Raw genomic sequence first — 9,778 nt, 5'->3', positions numbered from 1 at the left:
CTTGAATCACACCTAACAAAGCATTTTCCCAAGGAAGCTTTCCCTGGGAAATCCCAGCTCTGCTTTCCTCCTTCCCTGATTTCCCCATCTAGAACAGGTAATCGCTGCATGTTTGCACCAGACACCCACGTATCCTTGTACATATGTCCAGACCAGAGAATTTATGTGTGTTTCTTCCCTTTGCTGTGTCCCCTTCTCAAGCCCCTATTACACTCCTATTCAAGATGTTCTTTAAAGATGTTGACTTGAATATGTATAAATATATAAATATGTCTGTCTGTTAGTGTGTGTGTATATGTATATATATTCCCACCACAACCCACAGCAACCGTGGCAATTTCTCTATTGGAAAAAATAATACCCATTAAACATTTTCCAAATAACTGTGGCAAGAAGGAGGATTGGTCCATGCTCCTGTTTCCCTCCTCAGGGACCAGATTTCATACCCTACTGAAGCTCCTGCTTAAAAAATGTGTTTGGTGGTTTCAGCAGGATCCTAGATGTTTGTCCGTCACACAATGCCACCACGCAGAGTTATCTTTGCACTGGGTGATGGCAGGTCAGGAAGATGATTTGCCATGTGGGTCCATGTCGCACCCACTCTTTTTTTGCTTGTGAGTCACCCCCTTGCAGGAAAATGGGGCTTTGGTGCCACTTCCACCCATAGACTGCAACAAAACGGGGCTCTGCCACAAGAAATCATCACTTGCACCATCAGAGCCAGTAAGTAAAATAATTCCCAAAGGAGGATGGATCTAGAGCTCTTGTTTATGAAATAACCAAAGACATGATTTTTTCCTCAAGATACACGACAAGAGATTAAAAAAAAAAAGATACAAAAATTAACAGTTAATTGAAAGGTGCAAACAAGTCATGTTTCAGGTTATGATCACATCCAAAATGACTCATCTCACTTGGGTTTTATCAGAGTGGAGCACACTATTCATCTTGAAACAAAAGGTTTTGCATCAGTTTCCAGCTATTTTATGTTTTCCTATGCTTGGAAATGGGTACGGAATTTTTAAAGGGACACAAACCAGTTTTCATTCTAAAATGCTGTCCAACTCCTCCTGGAAACGGCGCACTCCATTTGCATTGTTTTCGTTGAGCAGTTTTAATGATCTGGTTCTTCACTTCTAGGGTCCTGACTCTTCTTGCACAAAAGAAACCTTCTTATTCTCACGCTGCCTTTTACGCTTTCCAGCAGAATCCAGGTGAGTCACAACCCGAGGGTCTGACTTGGACATTTTTTTGAATTAACTCTCTCGATTTATGGCAGCATAAAAGAGAATAGATTTTAATAGATTTTCCCCTTAAAACTCCACGTCTATTTCTGCGTGAAATGAACTGAAAGAAGCGGCATTAAAGGCAAGTGGTTTTAAATAAGTCACTTCATATATATTCATGCAATTTGCACTCTGAGGAGCTGCTGTGCCTGGATATAGCTTTCATGACTATTCAGTAGATTCTAATCACTTAAACCTTCACAACCCTCCATGTGGATACGTGTTTGTTTAAATGAACCAGTGTTAAAAATATCCAAGGAAGTTATCGCTCTCCGGATTCGGGACTCTGCACCATCAACGGGGGCAGCGCCGGGCACAAAAGGGCTTTCGTATGCTCAGAAACCCAAAGTGCATCTGCTCCAGAAATAGCAGCTCCGTAACGCTGCCTGTGTCCCGGCCTTCGTGCTGTGTTGATTGCTGCAATGGCTGAGTGCAAAAAACCTGCTCTAGAAGAAAGGCTTTGTGGGTTGGATTCAAAAACATCCTCGTCTACAAATCCTGCACTCCCAAACCTGCCCATTGCTAGAAGGAAAACAAGGCTAGATGTCCGTGTAAGCTGTGAAATGGATCCCAAAGAGCTAAAAGCCTGTGATCTTGATTTTTGGGCAGCTGAAGTGAGTATATTTCTGGCAGCCCGAGATAACCGATGCTGAAAGCAGCTGGAAGCAGAGCACGTGCTCCGTCTTCTCTGCGTCGTACCCATGTGTCTCCTGTTGCCGGTCACAGATCCCTCTGCAGCACTGCCCTGGGCACACTACTGTGCCAGGCATGGCATGGTTCAGTGCAGGATCCTGTGCTCATGAGAGAGGACACTCCAGCGACGTGCAGGTCAGCTGGCCGTGTGGAATCCCACGCTCCAGAAGCAGCACAGACATGTCCATTGGCGGTGCCAACGGTCCCAATAACGGTGCCAATTTGAGACCCTTGGAGGTAACCAGAAGCAGCATAGACACGTCCATTGGCGGTGCCAACGGTCCCAATAACGGTGCCAATTTGAGACCCTTGGAGGCAGCTGTGAACACACACAGTCTCTGCAGTATCTGGGTTCGTGAATCAAACGACCCACATTTGGTCCTCCAGGCTCCAAGGGCTGTATCTCTGCTGGACTAGATGAAGTTGCTCACATACAGCTTTCCAGTGGCATGGCCTCCATGTCATTCCCGAGGAATTCACGTTTATTTTCCAGCTGCTGTCCCAGAGAGGCCATGTCCCTTCTCTTCTGTTAATAGGAAATTTCTGTCACTTAAGACCTACAATACCACGGTACAGGAAATTTAAGAGCAGATAGCACTGTGGATCAGATACAGTCCAGGTTTCTCTTGACCTGTTAGACCCAACCAGCCCTGAGCTAAGCTATCCCTAATGATAAAATGATGATAATTATACTCATGGACTTGAAAAAAGTCTTCAATGTTTTACTGACCTCGATATCACCCTAATAAAAGTTTTATATGAAATGTAACTATCTTCACATGACAAAGGGAAAATGACTAGAGAGATGCGTAGAAGCTGTCCTCCTCAGTTCCTGGAGATATTAGTGGGGAAAGGGTGAAAGATACATGTTATTTTTTGTGTCTAGAAGTTAGATATCTAAGTCTGTCTTGATCATAGTCTCTATAATCAATAGTTAGATATTTATATCACTGCAACCTGTTTTCTCTAAGCCTGAAACAGGTGCTTAAAACATATCAGATGAACTGGTCCCTGAAGGCTCTTGCTTATTTCTGTTTCCAGAAGAAGCCTTCAGCAATGAGCTCAGGCTTAAGGGACTAAACTTCGAGTGTCCAGTCTTGTGACAGATGACTCTCAGCCCACAACTCCTCCCTCTGACACTGCAATTCAGCAGTAACCTTGGTTCCCTGAGTTTACATGAGTGTAAGAGGAACCTGAGATTCCACCAGAGATCTCTTAGAAAAAGATCCGTCGGTGGCTTGTGAGTGAACTTCCAGTCTCTTATCTGGAGAAAAGCCTTGTTTCCAAGCACTGTGTTCTGCAGTTTGTGATTTGATATTCAAAGAGAGGACGTTTTGCTGGGTGTTTTGCAGACATAGGATGAGAGACAGCTCTAATCTCCAGGTATGTCTGATTCAGAGGTAGTGAATGATTAGCAGTCAACGAAGGAAATGGGGGAAGTATCCATCCTCTCAATGCTGAGACACAGCCAGCCAGCCCTTGAAACTCAACTCGTCTCTTCCTAAATCAGAGACATTGTCATAGGTGGGATTGCCAGGAGGTATCTGTTCCTCTCCATTGATGATGAAGAGAGACAGCAGTGATCAGCTCAGACTTCTATATTTAACTCACAGTCATCTCAAGATTCAACTTCAGATTAGGACACATAAATATAGGTGTCTGCACATAACCTAGGAATCTAAGGTCTTTTGATAGCTGGTGAAGATCCAAGACTTCATTCAGTAGCCAACAAATAGTTACTTACTACAATTTCAGGTGCTCTAAAGCATCCAAGTGACAGAAATTTCCCATTAACAGAAGAGAAGGGACCTGGAAAAGAAAAACTGTAATAATTTTCTAAAGACAGAAATCTGTGAAAGGGATCTTGCCAAATAGCTGGTCAAGAGAGGCAAGTGTTCAGAATTCAGTATTAAAAAAGACCAGATGGTCAAATCTCCAAACTCGGAGCAAAGTGTCAAAGGAGCTAAGGGAGCTGCTAGAACTAGAAAGACAGTGTATCAGAAGCTTTCTTGGAAAATGGAAAATTAACAGTGGACAGAAATGATCATACACAGCACCTGTCAATGAAAATGCTGTAGGGAACAGCAGACCAAAGCTACAGGCTTGTAAAGATTGACATTGCCAAAGGGTAAGATTCTAGGGAACAAGGATGGGGGGGGGGGGGGGCAAGATAAGTTTTGATTTAATTAAAGAGAGCAGGCCAGGATTCACAAATGAGAGATCATGTATAGCAAGCCAGGTGAAGCATTTTTGGCAAAGGGAGCCGTGGAGAGAGTTTAATGAAATTTTAGGAGTGCAATGCAGTGAAAATTAACTTCCAAGGTCACCATGCCACTGGAGCTAGGCATGAGAAACAGGACTGATGAAAGCCAGTTACCTGGTATGATGGTTTGGAGGAAGCTGGGAACCTGAAGGAAACACTTAGGCACCCGGTATTTGGATTCATTTTTTTCACAGGTTTGTAGTACTTCTTGAAGCTACTTATAAACCAGTTCAAGGTGCTGGGCCTTTCTCTCAAGCAGACAACACGCCAAGTAAGTGTTATGGTTTGCAGTGGGGGGGGGAGGGCAGGTGGCAGAAGCTGCCCATCACACCGGACTCCCATCCCCCTCGGGGCTTGAGCCAATCGGCGCCTCTGCGAATTGCCCTATTGACGTCGGACAAAGGAACCGGAAAGGTGTGTGCCTGTGCCCAGGGGCGAGGAGAAGGGAGGGGGGCACGGTCCCCGCTCCCGGCGCCCGGCCGGGCCGGTGCCCGCCCCGTCGAGGATGGCGGCGGCGGAGCCGCGTGGGGAACTCGGGGAGAGCCCCGCTGCCGGGGTGCCCACCGGGCCGAGTTCACCCAGACAGGACCGAGATCTGAGAGAAACGGCCACACGGATCAGAGGTCAGTGAAGATGGGACGGAACAACGTGTGCCGCGGCTGAGTCCCCCTTGCCAGCAGCCCCTTTGCAAACAGCCCTCGGTGGGGCAAGCAGAGACCCACTCGCAGCCCGTGGAGGACCCACGTCGAGCAGAGATGCCAGAGCCTGAGCACGGTGCATCTGGAGCCCGTGGGATGCCCCCGCCGATGGGGAGGGGTTTGGTTAAAGGAGATGCCCGAGCCGGAGCCTGTTGTGACTCCCGGGCACAGGGCGAGGCCATTTGCGCATCTCAGTCCGTGCGGAGCCGTTTCAGGTCGCTGTGCCGCCCCACGCCGGAGGCATTTACAGTCTGTGTGATGGCCCACGGCAGGGCGAGTGGCTACAGCTCCTTAAAGGTCCAGGGCTGGTAAAGCCCGCACTGGGGGCTAATCCGATGGGGTAAGGATTTGCCCCCCAGCGGGCAGGATTCACGCTTTCGCCGTGAGTAGGGGATCCGCTGGAGCAAGGGACAATGGTGTAAGGGCTCCTGCTCCTTTAAGGGAAGCGGCAGTAACAGCACGGAATGAACTGACCTGCACCCCCCCATTCCCTGCCCCCTGCGCCGCTGGGGGAGGAGGTAGAGCCGGGAAGAAGAGGCAAAAGGTGGGGAGTGGTGTTGTTTTTAAGACCTGGCCTTGTTTCCTTGTTATTCTCTTAAGTAACCGTTTTTGTTTGCTTTTCTCTTTGTAGGTAGCTGTTAATAAATAGTTTTGCTTTAAGAAAACAGCCTCTTTTGCCCGGGACCGTGGTTGGTGGGTGCTCCTCTGTTCCTGTCTCGACCCTCAGCTCTTTTATTACATTTCTCTCCTCTCTGTTTTACTGGAGTGGGAGAGCTGCGTGGGGTTTAGTTGCCGGATCGGCCTAACCCACCACAGTAAGGATTTATCTTGATGAAACACCGATGTAAAATCATACCAGAGTGTGAGGCAATAGGAATAATGCAATCTTTGTACCCATTTTGCCTGGGTCTAGGTAGTATTGCTTGGGATTCCTTGGGTCCTTAGACTTGGAAATAATACAGAAAATGTATGTATGTATGTCTGCAGTGTTGTTCCACCTGTGGACAGAGGCAAAGATGTTTTGAAGGCAGTTTTGGCAAGGTCTGCAGTTTTCCCCGTCACCTATCCCTGACTATTGATCAACGATCCCAGCATCTGTGCCATCTTCATTCCTCTTCCCAATAGCTTTGGTAAAGTTGTCAACAGCTACGGCCACCTTTTCTCCTTTGTTCCATTTCCTGATGCTAGCTAAAAGCTTTCCCCAGTTACTCACATAGAGATTTAACATCTATACACATTGTACCCAAAGGCTCCGTCCTCATCAGCTTCCAGACTGTTCTCTCTGTCAGTTTGCAGGAATCTTAATTTTATCTACTATCTTTTGGAGGGCTGTTAGTTTATCTCCTGCTTGTTCTTCCCATCCCTTGTTTGCTTCACCAGTGTCTCACTGGAGTCTGAAACTGACTTACTTCAGGTGCTGGCTCCCAAAACAGCAGTGCTCCAGCAAGGAAAACTTTTTGTCCCCTCTTTCCATGGCCTATTTCCAAACACAGTTCCAGTTCCCCGTCTAGACACGGCAGGCACAAGTTTTTGTGTTACCAACCAGCTGCATTTGACATGTGAGATCCCAGGGTGGGAGAGAAGCTGTGGCCACATTCAAAGCAACCTGCACAGGAAACCACCCCATTTCTGTGAGTCTCCCCCATCACATTTCCTTCTGTCACCCTCCATGCTTGTGTGACTTGGTGTCCCACGGGCGTGCAACGCTCCCATGCTGGGAAAAACTTCAGATAAATGCAGTAGAGAGAGCGGTGAAGCACTTAATTTACAGTACAGTGTGCAGGTTTGCAGACACACTTAGACATTTCACCAAAACCATCTAATTTTCATGCTCAGATTATGTTTTGCAAGTAGGTGAGGTGAGAGCCCTGGCTGCAGACTCTCCTGATGTGTTTTGAACGACTGACAGGAGTTGAAGTAATGAGGTTTTGAAGTCAGCTCTTGGCCTTTCCGTGAATTCTCACAGCTCTTATGACTTCTGCATCTCTAGCTGAAAATTCATCTTGCGTCCCCAGAATGCAACAACAACACAAAAACATCAGAGTTGACTCCGTGTGCGTATCACTGACTGAACAACTTTACAGGAGTCTGTGGGCTAAACACGATCAGCAATGAGCCAGATTGTCCTAAACTGACTCAAATGTTTGTTTTTGCCTTGTTTTTTACTTCTGATCTCCCTCACTGTGGCTTACAGCATGATTCACTCCACTGACATCAACACCGCCGATCAAAACAGGACTCTGTGCAAACAAAAAGTGAGGCTGACACAGCAATATTCAGATTTTATTTGTGCTGGAGCTATCCCACTGACTTTGCCAGCCAAATTTACAACAGTCCTTACAGGAGGTTCAGGTACTTTCTGGCAAGCAATGGTCTGTTATTACTACATGCTCTCCCATCTCCTATGACGCAAAGCAGGGATTTTCTGATTCAGTAATTCATGCACGGGGGACTCAGATATGTTTTAAATATGATGTATTCTACATGTATTTTGAGTCAGTGTTTCTTCTATGCTTTTCATGAGCCCACAAAGTGCTATGGTCACGAAGGGATCTCTCTACTTCAGAAAGACTTCAGGTTTTTTTTTGGTCCTTTGGAATAAACTAGAATTGGCTGGCAACACCTCATAATTTTGTTTTCAAAACCACTAAGATTAAAGAAAAACCTGTGAATTGTGTTCTCTCACAGGATATAGTCTTACTACATAATAGGGATGGAAATGGTGTGAAAAAATCTGTCTAATTTGAACTATCTTCTTTTATTTTTTTCTCTCCTGAGCATTAAGCATAGGAAAGGATTACGTATAGACATACTAGGTAGCAAGGTAAACAAGTAGAATGGAACAGAGAAAAAGCTTTAAGTATTAGGCAAGGACTCAGGAATCACCCTCAAATGAAAGATGTGGTCAAGCTGTAAATTAAATATAGCTTTAATATATCAGTTTTTTGATTAAGCATGCCAGATTGATTGATTTTGGTGCCAGACAGAGTGACATCCTATTACTGGAGTGGAGACTCTCAGGTACTATGATGATACAGATAAAGCAATCGTACCATCCTTAATGGCTCCACACTGGTGTGTGGCCTGAATAGGAAGCCCAGGTCTGGTGTTCAGTATCTGGTTGTGGTCTGCAGCCCACCACTCCCCACATCGCATGCCGTTATTCCCCACTTTTAGGAGGGAGGACAAGCATGGACTAAACCTGGCTCTCATCTGAACAGGAACAGGACAGGAAGGGTTCTTAGGTCTCTATCTGCACCATCTCCAACGGTCCTTAAGGTGGGCTCCTCATGTGTCTCCCTGGGCACAACGCAATGGATATTGCCCATGTCACCTATGAGCACATGGCTCCTTCTACTTGGCATGTTCCTAAGCCACCTGGAACACCCATCCATGAAATAACTCTGCATCTAGTCTCAAGCTAAAGGCTAGGGAACTGCAACTCTCTGCCAGGCTGGCCTGACCACTTCCCATGGGTACTGCACTGCAAGGCACAGCAAGAGCAGCACCAGGGCGTTTCACCAAAGACCTTAGTCAGTAAATATGTTTATTAGCTCCGTGATTTAAACTTCCTTAAAATAAACATGGATTAGCTGCTGTAAAGCAAAAGGGGCTTGAGTTTGTTTTCCACCACTGTGACTCCTAAGAGGTGCCTCTGCCCACTTTTGTTTCCCTGCAGACTGTGCCATACTGCCAGCTATGAAATTATTTATTTATTTTATGCCACTTCAAAGAAATGGAGGCACGTTCACGCCTTTCAGTGAATTCCCAAAGAGACTAAAGGCTTGAACTCACATGCTTCTGGCAACGCACAAAGCTTGGTCTGCTAGGTCCATGGGCAGCACAGTTCTGAAGATGATTCAATACCTGCATGAGAGGGAAGTTATGTGGCACAGGCTGAGCTCTACCACCCGACTTACAGAGAGGAAAGTTTGCTGGATCACACATTTGACCTGGCAAAACTACAAAGCTGCATTCTCTGTGGAAGACACTGGAAGTGATAAACAGGTTTTTTAAGTGCTGTTTAACCAACTTTGCAACCAGAAACACCTCAGAGACTTCTTCCTGCCTTTACTATGTCATATCCCTGTAAGGTAACACATGACTGTCAATTATTTTACATATCTTGGATATTGCTAATAAGGACTTTAGCTCCAGTAATAAGTATTTTTGTTCTAGTATTTTTCTGAATAGGTTTGTAGGTTTTGAATAGTTATTTTTGTTAGTTTTAGAATCTAGGTTTCTAGGTTTAGAATCTTTCTTCCAGGCTATATACATACCACTGAACAAATAAATTATATACTCCTGTTTTAGAGCAGGAATTTAGAGAGCATGGAATTTACAGATTTTGTTATGGAGCACTAGATACGCATTTTTCTCTTCCTTTTAAAGTGTCTGGCCATTCGATATGATGAAGTAAGTCAAAGATTGCATCCAAACTTACATAAATTATTCTCAAGTTTATGAGATAGCTGTCCTAAGGGCAACATCTAGATCAATGTAATAATGAACACTTTTTCTCAGCTGTCTCTTTTTACATTAGTGTTACAGATACATCTTACAGATATCTGTAATTTAACATACAGTAGACATGAAGTGGCACTAAGTCTTACATCTAGACTCCTTTCATTGAGGAGAAAAACTGCATAAACTGCAAATATATGGGAGTGACAGCAGTTACACATCACCTACAGCCAGGAAAATGTAGATGAGAACAGTGTGAGACAAAGTTCCCACAATCATTCATTCTTCAGGGTCTTTCTGGGTTATACACTGAAAGTAACTGAAATTAGGTGTCCTGAATATAGGTTTGGTAGATTTGAATAAATATTGAGATG

This window comes from Tauraco erythrolophus, chromosome 24, assembly GCF_009769465.1.
Source record: "Tauraco erythrolophus isolate bTauEry1 chromosome 24, bTauEry1.pri, whole genome shotgun sequence".
Classification (NCBI taxonomy): Eukaryota; Metazoa; Chordata; class Aves; order Musophagiformes; family Musophagidae; genus Tauraco; species Tauraco erythrolophus.
This window is presented reverse-complemented; position numbering follows the sequence as displayed.